The 16755-nt window shown below is 41.7% G+C and overlaps 1 protein-coding gene, 1 non-coding gene and 1 pseudogene across 4 annotated transcripts in view; 2 read left to right on the forward strand and 1 right to left on the reverse strand.

Moving 5' to 3' along the window:
* LOC114100289 (superkiller complex protein 8 pseudogene) overlaps nucleotides 1-14528 on the reverse strand; it is a 33561-nt pseudogene extending 19033 nt beyond the window's left edge.
* Nucleotides 1-16755, forward strand: part of Zfyve9 (zinc finger FYVE-type containing 9) — a 217031-nt gene that overhangs the window by 64074 nt on the left and 136202 nt on the right. The window lies entirely within an intron of this gene.
* Trnav-cac (transfer RNA valine (anticodon CAC)) lies at nucleotides 16680-16749 on the forward strand. The gene has a single exon. It is a non-coding gene; the product is annotated as a tRNA-Val (tRNA).

Raw genomic sequence — 16755 nt, forward strand, 5'->3', positions numbered from 1 at the left:
TTTTTTGGGATTGACTGACTTTGCTTAGCATGATATTCTCCGTATCCATCTATCCATTTATGTGCAAATGCAATAATTTCATTCTTCTTTAAGGCTGAATAATATTCCATTGTGTGTGTGTGTGTGTTGTGTATGTGTATGTATGTATGTGTGTGTGTATGTTTGTGTGTATATATGTATGTATATATACACACAAACATACACACACACACACACACCACAGTTTCTTTATCCGTTCATGTACTGAAGGGCATCTAGGTTGGTTCCACAATTAAGCTATTGTGAATTGTACTGCTATAAATGTTGATGTGGCTGTGTCCCTGTAGTATGCTGTTTTTAAGTCCTTTGGGTATAGACCAAGGAATGGGATAGCTGGGGCAAATGGTGGTTCTATTCCAAGTTTTCCAAGGAATCTCCATACTACTTTCCATATTGGTTGCACCAGTTTGCAGTTTTACCAACAATGAATGAGTGTACCTTTTTCTTCATCCTCGCCAACACTTATTGTTGTTTCTATTCATAATAGCTGCCATTCTGACTGGAGTGAGATGAAATCTTAGAGTAATTTTGATTTGCATTTCTCTAATTGCTAGAGATGTTGAACATTTTTAAAAAAATATTTAGAGAATACACACGGAGGATGGGAAGATGGCGGCGAGGGGAGTGCATTGCCCCCGTGTGCCGCGTCACTGTGCGGGAGAATGACGAATCAGGACGGCTAAAGGCTATCTTGTTAGGAATTTCCAGCAAAAGTGGGGTGCTCCGGAACCTGGAGGAAGGATTTCCATCGCACGAGGATCGGCTACGGGGGCTCAAATGCGAGAGATTTGTCCGCACGGAGGGTCACGCTGCTTGTTCGGCAAATTACCCCGCGGCTAGAGCCTGCGGCGCGCGCTGGGAAAAGAGGAGATAGCGACGCAGGGATACAGCGCTGCAGTTTCTTTCTGCGGGCTTCTGTCAGCTGTGCAAGCACCGTACTCAGTGCTGAATTGTGGGTTTGAGACAGGGGAAGGAAGCGGTCCAATTCAGTTCTCCACACCGGTCAGACCACAGAGGAGGCCAGCAGCCACCATCTTGGAGAGCTGACATCACCATCCCTGTTTTCGACTGATCGCAGCTCATTCAGCCATAGAACAGGTAATTTTAGGCTGCCATTCGCCTGCGGCTTGCAGACAAATTACTCAGGCTCAGTGCTAAATAACCCGCGGAAACTGCTTCTTGGAGCCTGCTCTTATCAGAGCATGCACCGAGCACGGAGCGGCTGAGTTCCGGCTCCCGGAACTGCTCTGGCCCAGGGCTAAGGAGCCCGCGGAAACTGCTTCTCGGTCCGGGTCCTGCTGAGTACTGTGGAGATAAATACCAACCGAGCCTTCGTGGGCAGTGGCAACGGGACTGAGACGGGGCTTGTGAGGGCCGGTCAGGACTCACCCGTTGCTTTGGTCACCCGGTAAAGGGAACGAAATGCTGCCATTCGCATGGGATACCAACATGGCAGAGATCTGATGTCATCAGAAAGCGGCGGAGGAGAGAACTTCATCAATACCAGCGGCGACAGAAACATTTGGTCTCCTGGTAGGGAGGGTGAGTCACAGACACCCGAGTCTCTCTCGCTTTGTCATCGAGCCAGAGGGGAGGAGCGGGGCCGCCGCCCGCGCCCGGAACAGGCCCAGCGGCTCGCAGGCGTGGTGGTCGCGTGACCCCAATTGGAGTGGGGGCGGAGTGGAGCCCCCACCCACGCCCGCAAGGTGGGCAGACCTGCGACCGACCGGCAGAACAGGCCCAGTGGTCTGCGGGCGTGGTAGGAGTGGCAGGGCAGAGCCGCCGCCCGCGCCTGCAAGGTAGGCAGACCTGCGACAGACCGGCGGATCAGGCCCAGCGGCCTGCCAGCGTGGTACACACGTCACCCCAACTGGAGTAGGGGAAGAGCAGAGCCTTCGCCCGCGCCCGGATCAGGCCCAGCGGCCCGCCAGTGTGGTGGTCACGTGACCCCAATTGGAGTGGGGGCGGAGCGGAGCCGCCACCCGTGCCCGCAGGGTGGGCAGACCTGCGACCAACCTGCAGAACAGGCCCAGGGGTCCGCGGGCGTGGTAGGAGGGGCAGGGCAGAGCCGCAGCCTGTGCCTGCAAGGTAGGCAGACCTGCGACAGACCGGCGGATCAGGCCCAGCCGCCTGCCGGCGTGGTACACACGTCACCCCAATTGGAGTAGGGGCAGAGCAGAGCCGCCACCCGCGCCCGCAAGGTAGGCAGACCTGCGACTGACCGGTAGAACAGGCCCAGCGGACCGCGGGCGTGGTAGGAGGAGCAGGGCAGAGCCGCCGCCCACGCCTGCAAGGTAGGCAGACCTGCGACAGACCGGCGGATCAGACCCAGTGGCCTGCCAGCGTGGTACACACGTCACCTCAATTGGAGTAGGGGCAGAGCAGAGCCGCCGCCCGCAACCGGAACAGGCCCAGTGACCTGCCGGCGTGGTAGTCACGACACCCCAATTGGAGTAGGGGCAGAGCAGAGCCGCCACCCGTGCCCGAAAGGTGGGCAGACCTGCGACCGACCAGCAGCACAGGCCCAGTGGCCTGCCGGCGCAACAGACACGTCACCCCATTTGGAGTAGGGGTAGAGCAGAGCCGCCGCCCGTGCCTGCAAGGTAGGCAGACCTGCGGCCGGCCGGGGTGGTAGGCACGTCACCCCAATTGGAGTAGGAGCAGAGCAGAGCCTTCGCCCGCGCATGGAACAGGCCCAGCGGTCCGCGGGTGTGGTAGACAAGTCACACCAATTGGAGGGGGGGCAGATTAGAGCCGCCCGCCCGTGCCTGCAGGGTAGGCAGACCTGCAACCGACCGGCAGATCAGGCCCGGTGGCCTGCCGGTGTGGTAGTCACGACACCCCAATTGGAGTAGGGGCAGAGCAGAGCCGCCACCCGCGCCCAAAAGGTAGGCAGACCTGCGACCAACCAGCGGAACAGGCCCAGTGGCCTGCCGGCGCGACAGACATGTCACCCCATTTGGAGTAGGGGCAGAGCAGAGCCGCCACCTGTGCCCGCAAGGTAGGCAGACCTGCGACCGACCGGTGGAACAGGCTCAGCGGCCGGCCGGGGTGGTAGGCATGTCACCCCAGTTGGAGTAGGAGCAGAGCAGAGCCTTCGCCCGCGTCCGGAACAGGCCCAGTGGTCCGCGGGTGTGGTAGACAAGTAACACCAATTGGAGGAGGGGCAGAGCAGAGCCGCCTCCCGCGCCTGCAAGGTTGGCAGACCTGCAACCGACCTGCGGATCAGGCCCGGTGGCCTGCCGGCGTGGTACACACGTCACCCCAATTGGAGTAGAGGCAGAGCAGAGCTTTCGCCCGCGCCTGGGACAGGCCCAGCGGCCCGCCGGCGCGATAGTCACGTCACCCCAATTGGAGTAAGGGCAGAGCAGAGCTGCCTCCTGCGCCCGGAATAAGCCCAGCGACCCGCCGGCGTGGTAGACACATCACCCCAATTGGAGTAAGGGCAGAGCAGAGCCGCCGCCCGCGCCTGCAAGGTAGGCAGACCTGCGACCGACTGGCAGAACAGGCCCAGGGGTCTGCGGGCGTGGTAGACACCTCACACCAATTGGAGGAGGGGCAGAGCAGAGCCGCCGCCCGTGCCTGCAAGGTAGGCAGACCGCCGCCCGACCCTGCAAGGGGGACTTTTCAACTATACAAGAGCAATATAAATATATAGGGGGAAAAATTTTCAAAAACACAACAGTTTCACCAAGCAGAAAGAAATGCAAGCAGTATGAAAAGACAAGGAAAGAAAGGACCACAAGCAGTGCAGGTCAACTCAACTTTAGAAGAGGTAACAGCTGCAGCAGATGGAATGTCAGATAAAGAATTCAGGATATACATGCTTCAGATGATCTGGAGTATCAAGGAAGACATTAGACAGCAAAATCAGACAATGAAAGATCACTTTGACAATGAATTACACAAACAAATCCAGGAAGCAAAAGATCAACTATACAGGGAGATAGAGGTTATAAAAAACAAACAAACAGAAATCCTAGAAATGCAGGAAGCAATAAACCAACTTAAAAACTCAATTGAGAATACTACCAGCAGAGTAGAACACTTAGAAGATAGAACATCAGTCAATGAAGACAAAGTATTTCAACTTGAAAAGAACACAGACAGCTCAGCAAGACTGTTAAGAAACCATGAGCAGAACATCCAAGAAATATGGGATAACATAAAGAGACCAAACTTAAGAGTCATTGGGATACAGGAAGGTATAGAGCTCCAAACCAAAGGAATGAGCAATCTATTCAATGAAATAATACGAGAAAACTTCCCAGACTTGAAGAATGAGACAGAATCCCAAATCCTAGAAGCCTTCAGGACGCCGAATGAGCAAAATCATAAGAGATCCACACCTAGATACATTATAATGAAGATGCCCAACATACAGAATAAGGAGAGAATTTTAAAAGCTACAAGAGAAAGGAAGCAGATTACATTTAGGGGTAAACCAATCAGGATAACAGCTGATCTTTCAACACAGACTCTGAAAGCTAGAAGATCCTGGAATAACATATTTCAAACACTGAAAGAAAATGGGTTCCAACCAAGAATTGTGTATCCAGCGAAATTAAGCTTCAGGATGGAAGATGAAATTAAAACCTTCCACGATAAACAAAAGTTAAAAGAATTTGCAGCTAGAAAACCATCTCTTCAAAACATCCTTGGCAAAACATTACAGGAAGAGGAAATGGAAAATAACAATGAAAACCAACAGTGGGAGGTAGGACAGTAAAGGGGGGGGGGAAATAATCAAAGAGGAAAACAAACCATGTTTAGTAACATAAATAAACAAATATGGCTGGAACAACAACACATATCTCAATAATAACCCTAAATGTTAATGGTTTAAACTCATCAATTAAGAGACACAGGAGAGTAGAATGGATCACAAAACAAGACCCAACAATATGCTGCCTACAGGAGACGCATTTGATAGGAAAAGACATACATAGGCTGAAGGTGAAAGGTTGGAAAAAATCATATCACTCATATGGACTTCGGAAACAAGCAGGAGTGTCCATACTCATATCAAATAAAATAGATTTCAAGCCAAAGTTAATCAAAAGGGATAAAGAGGGACACTACATACTGCTCAAGGGAACCATACACCAACAAGACACAACAATCATAAATATATATGCCCCAAACAATGGTGCAGCTATGTTCATCAAACAAACTCTTCTCAAGTTCAAGAGTCTAATAGACCCCCATACAATAATCATGGGAGACTTCAACACACCTCTCTCGCCACTGGACAGATCTTCCAAACAAAAGTTGAATAAGGAAACTATAGAACTCAATAACACAATTAATAACCTAGACTTAATTGACATATATAGAATATACCACCCAACATCAAGCAGTTACACTTTTTTCTCAGCAGCACATGGATCCTTCTCAAAAATAGATCATATATTATGTCACAGGGCAACTCTTAGACAATATAAAGGAGTAGAGATAATACCATGCATCCTATCTGATCATAATGGAATGAAACTGAAAATCAACGATAAAAGAAGGAAGGAAAAATCATGCATCACTTGGAGAATGAACAATAGGTTACTGAATGATCAATGGGTTATAGAAGACATCAAGGAGGAAATTAAAAAATTTTTAGAGATAAATGAAAACACAGACACAACATATCAGAATCTATGGGACACATTGAAAGCAGTTCTAAGAGGAAAATTCATTGCTTGGAGTTCATTACTTAAAAAAAGAAAAAAACAACAAATAAATGATCTCATACTTCATCTCAAAAATCCTAGAAAAAGAAGAGCAAAACAACAGCAAAAGAAGTAGAAGGCAAGAAATAATTAAAATCAGAGCTGAAATTAATGAAATCGAAACAAAAGAAACAACTGAAAAAATTGACAAAACTAAAAGTTGGTTCTTTGAAAAAATAAATAAAATCGACAGACCCTTAGCCATGCTAGCGAAGAGAAGAAGAGAGAGAACTCAAATTACTAGCATATGGAATGAAAAAGGCAATATCACAACAGACACTTCAGAAATACAGAAGATAATCAAAAATTATTTTGAATCCTTATACTCCAATAAATTAGAAGATAGTGAAGGCATCGATAAATTTCTTAAGTCATATGATCTGCCCAGATTGAGTCAGGAGGATATAGACAACCTAAACAGACCAATATCAATTGAGGAAATAGAAGAAACCATCAAAAGACTACCAACCAAGAAAAGCCCAGGACCGGATGGGTATACAGCAGAGTTTTACAAAACCTTTAAAGAGGAACTAATACCAATACTTTTCAAGCTACTTCAGGAAATAGAAAAAGAGGGAGAACTTCCAAATTCATTCTACGAGGCCAACATCACCCTGATACCTAAACCAGACAAAGACACTTCAAAGAAAGAAAACTTCAGACCAATATCTCTAATGAACCTAGATGCAGAAATCCTCAATAAAATTCTGGCGAATCGGATACAAAAACATATCAAAAAAATTGTGCACCATGATCAAGTAGGATTCATCCCTGGGATGCAAGGCTGGTTCAATATACGGAAATCAATAAATGTTATTCACCACATCAATAGACTTAAAAATAAGAAACATATGATCATCTCGATAGATGCGGAAAAAGCATTCGACAAAGTACAGCATCCCTTTATGTTCAAAACTCTAGAAAAACTAGGGATAACAGGAACATACCTCAATATTGTAAAAGCAATCTCTGCTAAGCCTCAGGCTAGCATCATTCTGAATGGAGAAAAATTGAAGCCATTCCCTCTAAAATCTGGAACAAGACAGGGATGCCCTCTTTCACCACTTCTGTTCAACATAGTTCTCGAAACACTGGCCAGAGCAATTAGACAGACGAAAGAAATTAAAGGCATAAAAATAGGAAAAGAAGAACTTAAATTATCACTATTTGCAGGTGACATGATTCTATACCTAGCAGACCCAAAAGGGTCTACAAAGAAACTATTAGAGCTAATAAATGAATTCAGCAAAGTGGCAGGATATAAAATCAACACGCATAAATCAAAGGCATTCCTGTATATCAGCGACAAATCCTCTGAAATGGAAATGAGGACAACCACTCCATTCACAATATCTTCAAAAAAATAAAATACTTGGGAATCAACCTAACAAAAGAGGTGAAAGACTTATACAATGAAAACTACAGAACCCTAAAGAGAGAAATAGAAGAAGATCTTAGAAGATGGAAAAATATACCCTGTTCATGGATAGGCAGAACTAACATCATCAAAATGGCGATATTACCAAAAGTTCTCTATAGGTTTAATGCAATGCCAATCAAAATCCCAACGGCATTTCTTGTAGAAATAGAGAAAGCAATCATGAAATTCATATGGAAAAATAAAAGACCCAGAATAGCAAAAACAATGCTAAGCAGGAAGTGTGAATCAGGCGGTATAGCGATACCAAACTTCAAACTATACTACAGAGCAATAGTAACAAAAACAGCATGGTACTGGTACCAAAACAGGCCAGGGTGGACCAATGGTACAGAATAGAGGACACAGAAACCAATCCACAAAACTACAACTATCTTATATTTGATAAAGGGGCTAAAAGCATGCAATGGAGGAAGGATAGCATCTTCAACAAATGGTGCTGGGAAAACTGGAAATCCATATGCAACAGAATGAAACTGAATCCCTTTCTCTCGCCATGCACGAAAGTTAATTCAAACAAGATCAAGGATCTTGATATCAAATCAGAGACACGCCGTCTGATAGAAGAAAAAGTTGGCTACGATCTACATACTGTGGGGTCGGGCTCCAAATTCCTCAATAGGACACCCATAGCACAAAAGTTAATAACTAGAATCAACAAATGGGACTTACTCAAACTAAAAAGTTTTTTCTCAGCTAAAGAAACAATAAGAGAGGTAAATAGGGAGCCTACATCCTGGGAACAAATCTTTACTCCTCACACTTCAGATAGAGCCCTAATATCCAGAGTATACAAAGAACTCAAAAAATTAGACAATAAGATAACAAATAACCCAATCAACAAATGGGCCAAGGACCTGAACAGACACTTCTCAGAGGAGGACATACAATCAATCAACAAGTACGTGAAACAATGCTCACCATCTCTAGCAGTCAGAGAAATGCAAATCAAAACCACCCTAAGATACCATCTCACTCCAATAAGATTGGCAGCCATTATGAAGTCAAACAACAACAAGTGCTGGCGAGGATGTGGGGAAAAGGGTACACTTGTACATTGCTGGTGGGACTGCAAATTGGTGCATCCAATTTGGAAAGCAGTATGGAGATTTCTTGGAAAGCTGGGAATGGAACCACCATTTGACCTAGCTATTCCCCTTCTCGGTCTATTCCCTAAAGACCTAAAAAGAGCATGCTACAGGGACACTGTTACATCGATGTTCATAGCAGCACAATTCACAATAGCAAGACTGTGGAACCAACCTAGATGCCCTTCAATAGACGAATGGATAAAAAAATGTGGCATTTATACACAATGGAATATTACTCTGCATTAAAAAATGACAAAAATCATAGAATTTGCAGGGAAATGGATGGCATTAGAGCAGATTATGCTAAATGAAGCTAGCCAATCCCTAAAAAACAAATGCCAAATGTCTTCTTTGATATAAGGAGAGTAACTAAGAACAGAGTAGGGACAAAGAGCATGAGAAGAAGATTAACATTAAACAGGGACCAGAGGTGGGAGGGAAAGGGAGAGAAAAGGGAAATTGCATGGAAATGGAAGAGACCCTCAGGGTTATACAAAATTGCATACAAGAGGAAGTGAGGGGAAAGGGAAAAATAATACAAAGGGGAGAAATGAATGACAGTAGAGGGGGTAGAGAGAGAAGAGGGGAGGGGAGGGGAGGGGAGGGGGGATAGTAGAGGATAGGAAAGGCAGCAGAATACAACAGACACTAGTATGGCAATATGTAAATCAATGGATGTGTAACTGATGTGATTCTGCAATCTGTATATGGGGTAAAAATGGGAGTTCATAACCCACTTGAATCAAAGTGTGAAATATGATATATCAAGAACTATGTAATGTTTTGAACAACCAACAATAAAAAATTAAAAAATAAATATTTAATTTTTAGTTGAAGTTGTACACAATATCTTTATTTTATTTACTTATTTTTATGTGGCACTGAGGATCGAACCCAGAGCCTTGCATGTGCTAGGCAAGTCTTCTATTGCTGAGCCAAAACCCCAGCCCAACATTTTTTTTATATATTTGTTGATCAATTGATATCTTCTTCTATGAAGTATCTGCTCAGTTCCTTAGCCCATTTATTGATTGGGTTATTTGTTTTTTTGGTGTTAAGTTTTTTAGTTCTTTGTATATCCTAGAGATTAGTGCTCTATCTAAGGTGCATATGGTAAAGATTTTCTCCCATTCTGTAGGCACCCTCCTCATGTTATTGATTATTTCCTTTGCTGAGAAGAAGTTTTTTAGTTTGAATCCTTCCCATTTATTGATTCTTTATTTTGTTTCTTGTGCTTTAGGAGTCTTTTAAGGAAGTCTGGTCCTAACCTGACATGATGAAGATTTGGGCCTACTTTTTCTTCTATTAGGTGCAGAGTCTCTGGTCTAATTCCCAGGTCTTTGATCCACTCTTGAGTTAAGTTTTGTGCAGGTTAAGAGATAGGGATTTAATTTCATTTTGCTACCTAAGGATTTTCAGTTTTCCTAGCACCATTTGTTGAATAGGCTATCTTTTCTCCTATGTGTGTTTTTGGTGCCTTTGTCTAGTATGAGATAACCGTATTTATGTGGGTTTGTCTCTGTTTCCTCTATTCTGTACCACTAGTCTATTTTGGTGCCAATACCATGCCATTTTTGTTACTATAGCTCCGTAGTATAGTTTACGGGTCTGGTATTGTGATGCCTCTTGTTTCACTGTTCTTGCTAAGGATTGTTTTGGCTATTCTGGGTCTCTTATTTTTCCAAATGAATTTCATGGTTGCTTTTTCTATTTCTATGAGGAATGTCTTTGGGATTTTAATTGGAACTGCATTAAATCTGTATAATGCTTTTGGTAGTATGGCCATTTTGACAATATTAATTCTCCCTATTCGAAAACAAGGGAGATCTTTCCATCTTCTGAGGTTTTCTTCAATTTTTTTCTTTAGTGTTCTGTAGTTTTAATTGTAGAGGTCTTTTACCTGTTTTGTTAGGTTGATTCCCAAGGTTTTTTTTTTTTTTTTTTTTTGAGGCTATTGTGAACAGGGTAGTTTTCCTAATTTCTCCTCCAGAGGATTCATCACTGATGTTCAGAAATGCATTTGATTTATGGGTGTTGATTTTATATACTGCTACTTTGCTGAATTCATTTATTAGCTCTAGAAGTTTTCTGGTGGAATGTTTTGGATCCGCTATGTATAGAATCATGTCATTGGCAAATAGTGATAGTTTGAGTTCTTTTTCTATTTGTATCCCTTTAATTTCTTTCATGTGTCTAATTGCTCTGGCTGGAGTTTCAAGGACTGTGTTGAATAGAAGTGGTGAAAGAGGGCATCCCTGTCTTATTCCAGTTTCTAGAGGGAATGCTTTCAGTTTTTCCTCCATTTAGAATGATGTTAACCTTGGGCTTAGCATAGATAGCTTTTACAATGTTGAGGTATGTTCCTGTTATCCCTAATTTTTCTAGTGTTTTGAACATGAAGATGTGCTGTAGTTTGTCAAATGCTTTTTCTACATTTATTGAGATGATCATATGGTTCTTATCTTTATGTCGATTGATATGATAAATTATGATTATTGATTTCCATATGTTGAACCAACCTTGCATCCCTGGAATGAATGCCACTTGTTCATGGTCCACTGCCTTTTTAATATGTTTTTGTATGTGATTTGCCAGAATTTTATTGAGAAATTTTGCATCTGTGTTTATGAGGGATATTGATCTGAAGTTTTCTTTCCTTGAGTGTCTTTGTCTGGTTTTGGTATTAGGGTGATATTAGCTTCATAGAATGAGTTTGGAAGGGTTTCTTCCTTTTCTATTTCATGGAATAATTTGAGGAATATTGGTGTTAATTCTTCTTCGAAGTTTTGTAGAACTTGGCTGAGAATCTATCTGATTTTGGGCTTTTCTTGGTAGGTTTTAATGGTGTCTTCAATTTCATTGCTTGAAATTGATCTATTTAAATTGTATATATCCTCTTGATTCAGTTTGGGTAGACCATATGTCTCTAGAAATTTGTTGATGTCTTTGAGATTTTCTATTTTATTGGAGTATAAATTTCAAAATAGTTTCTAATTATCTTCTGTATTTTAGTAGTGTCCAGTATGATATTTCCTTTTTCATCATGAATTTTAGTAATTTGAGTTTTTTCTCTCCACTTTGTTAGTGTGGTTAAGGGTTTATCAGTTTTATTTATTTCTTCAAAGAACTTTTTGTTTTGTCACTTTTTAAATTTTTTTTTAAATTGTCAATGGACCTTTATTTTATTTATATGTGGTGCTAAGAATTGAACCCAGTGCTCCACACATGCTGGGCAAGCACTCTACCACTGAGCTACCACCCAGTCCTGTTTTGTCAGTTTAAAAAAAATATTTTTTTAGTTGTAGATAGACACAATACCTTTATTTTATTTATTCTTTTGTGGTGCTGAGGATTGAACCCAATGCCTCATATATGGTAGGCAAACACTTTACCACAATCCCAGCTTCTTGTCAATTTTTAAAATTTTTTTCTATTGTTTCAGTTTCATTGATTTCATCTCTGATTTTAGTTATGTCCTGTCTTCTACTTTTGGTGTTGAATTGTTCTTCTTTTTTGAGAGCTTTGAGATGTAATGTTAGGTCATTTATTTGTTGATGTTTTATTCTTTTAGTGAATGAGCTCAGTGCAATGTTCCTCTTAGCACTATCTTCATAATGTCCCAGATATTTTGATATGTTTTATCAGGTTTCTCATTTACTTCTAAGAATTTTTTTTATCTCCTCCCTGATATTTTCTGCTCTCCATTGTTCATTCAGTAGCATATTATTTAGTCTCCAGGTGTTGGTTTATTTTTGGTTTTTAACTTGACTTGGTTTCTTTTTTGTCTTTTTTTTAAATGTGGTGCCGGGGATTGAACCAGGTGCCTCACACATGCTAGGCAAATGGTCTACCACTGAGCCACAACTCCAGCCCTTCTTTGTCTTTTTTTAAGTGTAGTTCCTCCCTGTGCTGATTTGCATTTTCTTCTCATGGACTATTTTGCTGAGGATGCTCTGTAGTGCAAGCTTCTTAGTTGTAAATTTTTTGAACTTTTGTTCATCATGGAATGTTTTTTTTTCCATTATCAAACCTGAAATCTTAATTTTGCTGGATATAATATTCTTGGTTAGCATCCATATTCTTTCAAAGCTTGGTATATATTATTCCAGGATCTCCTAGCTTTGAGGGTCTAGGTTGAGAAATCTGCTGAGATCCAAATTGGTTTCCTCTTATATGTAATCTGATACTTTTTTGTCTTGGGGTCTTTAAAATTCTATCTTTATTCTGTATATAGGCTATTTCATTATAACGTACTTTGGTGTGGATCTGTCGCAATTTTGTTCATCTGGTGTACTGTAAGTCTGTTGTATTTGATTTTCCATTTCATTCTTCAGGTTTGGGAAATTTTCTGATATTATTTTATTGAATAGATTGTTCATTCCTTTGGTTTGTATCTCTGTTCCTTCCTCCCTACAATAATTCTTAAATTTGGTCCTCTCATGTTATCTCATAATTCGTGGAAGTTCTATTTATGGTTTCTTGCCATCTTCACTGTGGGGTCAACTTTATTTTCAAGATTATATATTTTGTCTTCATTGCCTGAGGTTCTGTCTTCCAAGTGATCTAGTCTGTTGGTGATGCTTTCTATTGAGTTTTTAATTTGGTTCATTGTTTCCTTCACTTCAGGGATTTCTGTTTTTTTTTCCCCCCAGAATCTCTCTTTATTGAAGTAATCTTTTGCTTCCTGCGTTTTCTCTTATCTCTTTATTGAAGTGATCTTTTTCTGCCTGTGTTTTCTCTCTTATATCATCCTTTACTTCACAGATTATTTTAATTATGTACATTCTGAACTCCTTCTCCGACATTTCTTCTACTGTGCTGTCAATGATTCTATTATTGTACATCTTGGTTTGTTTGGGGGCTTTCTTCCCTTGTTTTTTCAGGTTGTTTGTGTGTCTTACCCTCTAGCAGTGCAGATCTGAGATGTTAGTTTCTACCCTATACACTTATAGTGTCCCTGCAGGTTTCCAATACCTGTTTGCACCCAATGCAAACAATATGCAGACTTACACCAAATAGCTCCTAGTAAGATGTTTACAGTTTTGTCACAATAAACAGAAATAATGTGTTCAATTATTATCTACAATATAAATAGTAGGTTTGTGAAGGCTCTACATTTTCTAATGGTAGATAAGGCGGGGTGTGTAGCATGAGATGTTGATGAGTTAGGAGGTAAGAATATAGAGGTATTAGATTATAGAAAGCATGAAAGAGGAATCAAAGAAGTTGGCTTTTGTAAGATCTTTGCTTAGCATCTTGATGGCCATCTTAAGTGATAACTGCCATTTTAAGAAAAATTTCAATTTCCTGCCCAAGGGTGTATCATTACTCCCTCATATCAACCTCACCCTTAAATCCCTGCATTAGGACCCACCGGGCTCTAATCCCTGAGCCTGTCCCATAAAAGTCCTGAACTCCAAGCTTGTTTTGCTTCTCTTCTTCTATGGAGAGATGTGTCTTTATTTGTCAGCTCTGATAAATAAACTCCCATGTGTATCTCTGCCTGGTCTCTGTCTTTCATTTCTCACTCACCTGCCTCCTGGTTCCTCACTTTCCTTTCAGCTTTTAGCAGGAAAAAAGAGCGAAAGAGACTCCAGGGAGACAGATAAATGGCAGGAAAATTATATAGAGAGTTAATAAAATTAAATAGCAAAAGAAAAAGATATAAAAATAAAAGAATATACAACAAAACTATAAAATACTATTCAGACATCTCATTATTGAGTAGTCTGATGCATGGAAAGTACTTGGTTTCACAAATGTTGGGGTTGTGAGAGTAGGAAAAAAAAGAAAAAAAAATCTTGAAGAAAAACTGAATGATTGTTTCTGTTGGAGTTCAATATCTTCCCTGTTTCCCTTCTTATCTGAAAGGTGGGGTTGTCTGGAGTTATCTTCACCCTCAGGATAGTGAAGGTTACTAGGCTTGGGAGGATTAATTTTGGAGGTGGAACTCCTGGAGGCAGGATATAGCAATTGCTGGGCCCCATTGGAAGACTTCTCCTTAGGAATTTCCTTTGGGGTTCACTCATGTGAGGTGGGATGGGAGCCTGGTCTTAGCCCCTTACATTACCTGTGGACCCCACAATTCCTGGTCTGTAATGTAGTCTCCAAACTGTATCTCTTTTGCTACTTCCCAATTAGGAACCTCTCTCTCCAGAGGTCCTGAATGTTGAGCACTGGGACCTGGGCATCTGTCGTGGAGAGCTGTTCTGTATCAGGCAGATCAGGACCAGGCATTGAGAGCTGCAGGCTGGCCCTATGGCTGCAAGCGCTGGGCTGGGTTGGTGGCTGGGGAGTTTGGGAGACTGTAGGTACTTTGATGTTGGGGTTCCAGGCCCCTGTTGGTGTCCCAAGATGGAAGCTTTCCCAACTAAAGTTGGCAAAGGCAATAGTGGAGGTCACCCAAGATGGTGGCAGAGGTGTTTCAAGATGGAGGCAATCGTTTTGAGAGGTGGGGCAGCACGGGTGGGTCATGTAGTGGTGTTGGGTGGCCTATTTGGAGATGTAGTGCTGTGGCAGGTGGTGCTGCAGTGGACAGCTTCCTATGGCTGGTGTCCCCAGGTAGAGGCTACCCTTCGAGGGGGCTGTGGTGGCGGTTGCAGTGTCCTAAGATGAAGGTGGCAAGGGGAGCCCTGCGTTGGTAGATGTGGAGCCGGGTGCAAGAGGTCCAGTGGTGGGACACAGGGGAGGAGGTCTGGCATGGCGGGCAAGTACACTGTTTCTTGTCCCCTAGCCTTCTCACATGGGTGTTCAAGAACGTAGTGACCTTCTATCCTTTACCTGGAAAAATATTGTTCTTTATGAAGCATTGCTTCTTTAGGAAGTTTTCCACCTACTGTAGCAAAAACTGTCCAAATCTACTAAAATCCATTTTTCACTTCTATAGTAGCTGCAGGTGTGATGTGACATTTCATTCAGCGTTCTTTGCAACTTGATGTAACTATGTGACTAAACTTAGCAAAGAAATGTGAGCAAAAATATATGTGCCACTTCCAGGTTTGTGTTTTAAATAGATTAATATGCCTACTCTTTTTTTCTGAAAGAAAATGAAACCTTTCTGTCTCAACCTAGATATGACTGTGTCCCAACTTTGATGAAACAGATCAAAGAACTACATCTTAGGGCAGTGCTAATCAGTATGGCCCACCAACCACATGCATTTCTTAAGCAGTGATTGGGCCATATTGAGATAAGGAATTCTGTTTAGTTCAACTTGTTTTCTTTTTTTGCTAGCAGGTCTTTATCCAGTGTTTATTATTATTGAGAATTAGCACCTTGAATAGTATTGTCCTCATATATAGTGGAGATCCAAGGTGGAAGGAACTGTATTCAATAGAGTTTCTTGCATATATGGAAGACTTGAACTTGATTATTATGAGACATAAACTTCTGTCATTTGAACCACCAAAAATTCATGGAATATTTGATATAATAATGTATCCAAAATAATACAGCCTTGTGTCAGTCTCATTTAGATTCATCTTTTCTTTGGTTTCATGGAACACAGTGCATATATCAATTAGTATATGCCATATTACTTTAAATTTGAAGTTTACTCATTCATCTTCCCATGAGATATTGTACTCCTTTACATTAGGGACATTATCTTATTTATCATTGTAACCTAGAACAGTGCTTGTTAAATAGTAGATGCTCAAGAATATTTGTCCAAGTGTATATATGTTTTATGTTATTAATGTATGGCATAAAGAAGGATAATCAATGAAGAAGACATAAAAGTAGCATTCTGATCAGTGCTATAGTAAGAATAGGATCTCTAAAATTGAAATTGTAGCGAATGTCTAAAAGTCCACTGCTCAATAAAGAATAAAGGAGACCTATAAATAAAAAGTCAAATGAAGAGGTCCTCAGGGAGAAACTATACTCAGTTAAGTAATTATATTCTTCTTTGAATATATATGTATGAATATTTAGTGAGCTTCTGTTTTGTAGTACTGGGCATTGAACCCAGGGTCTTGTGGGTGGTAGACAAGCACTCTTTAACATTTAACTACATTGCTAGTCCTAGTGAGCTACTAGTTTGGTTAAAAGACAGATACTTTTATAAAAAGGCAAATAAAGAATTCTTTTCTTTGGAGAATGAAACCAAAGTCTCAAAAAAGACTTAGAGAACTTAAACAAAACAGATATCAGGCATGAGACGCTATAATGAAGTCAGGGAAAATAAGGGAAATCCTATATAATGAAAGGCGGGACCTTCCATTTACTCCTTTCTCTACTTGTTCAGAAAGTAGTTGTCAGGTACTATATCTCTGTGCCCTTTTATAGGAGATTAGATAGTTCCTCTCAGGAGTCGAAAGAAAAGATTTACACATATTCCCAAAGAGACACACATGTTCCCAATCAATATACAGTATGGGGTTTAGGGATATAGCTCAGTTGGTAGAGTGCTTGCCTCACATGCATAAGGCCCTGGGTTCAATCCCCAGCAGCAGCAGCAGCA

This window comes from Marmota flaviventris, chromosome 10 (assembly GCF_047511675.1).
Source record: "Marmota flaviventris isolate mMarFla1 chromosome 10, mMarFla1.hap1, whole genome shotgun sequence".
NCBI lineage: Eukaryota > Metazoa > Chordata > Mammalia > Rodentia > Sciuridae > Marmota > Marmota flaviventris.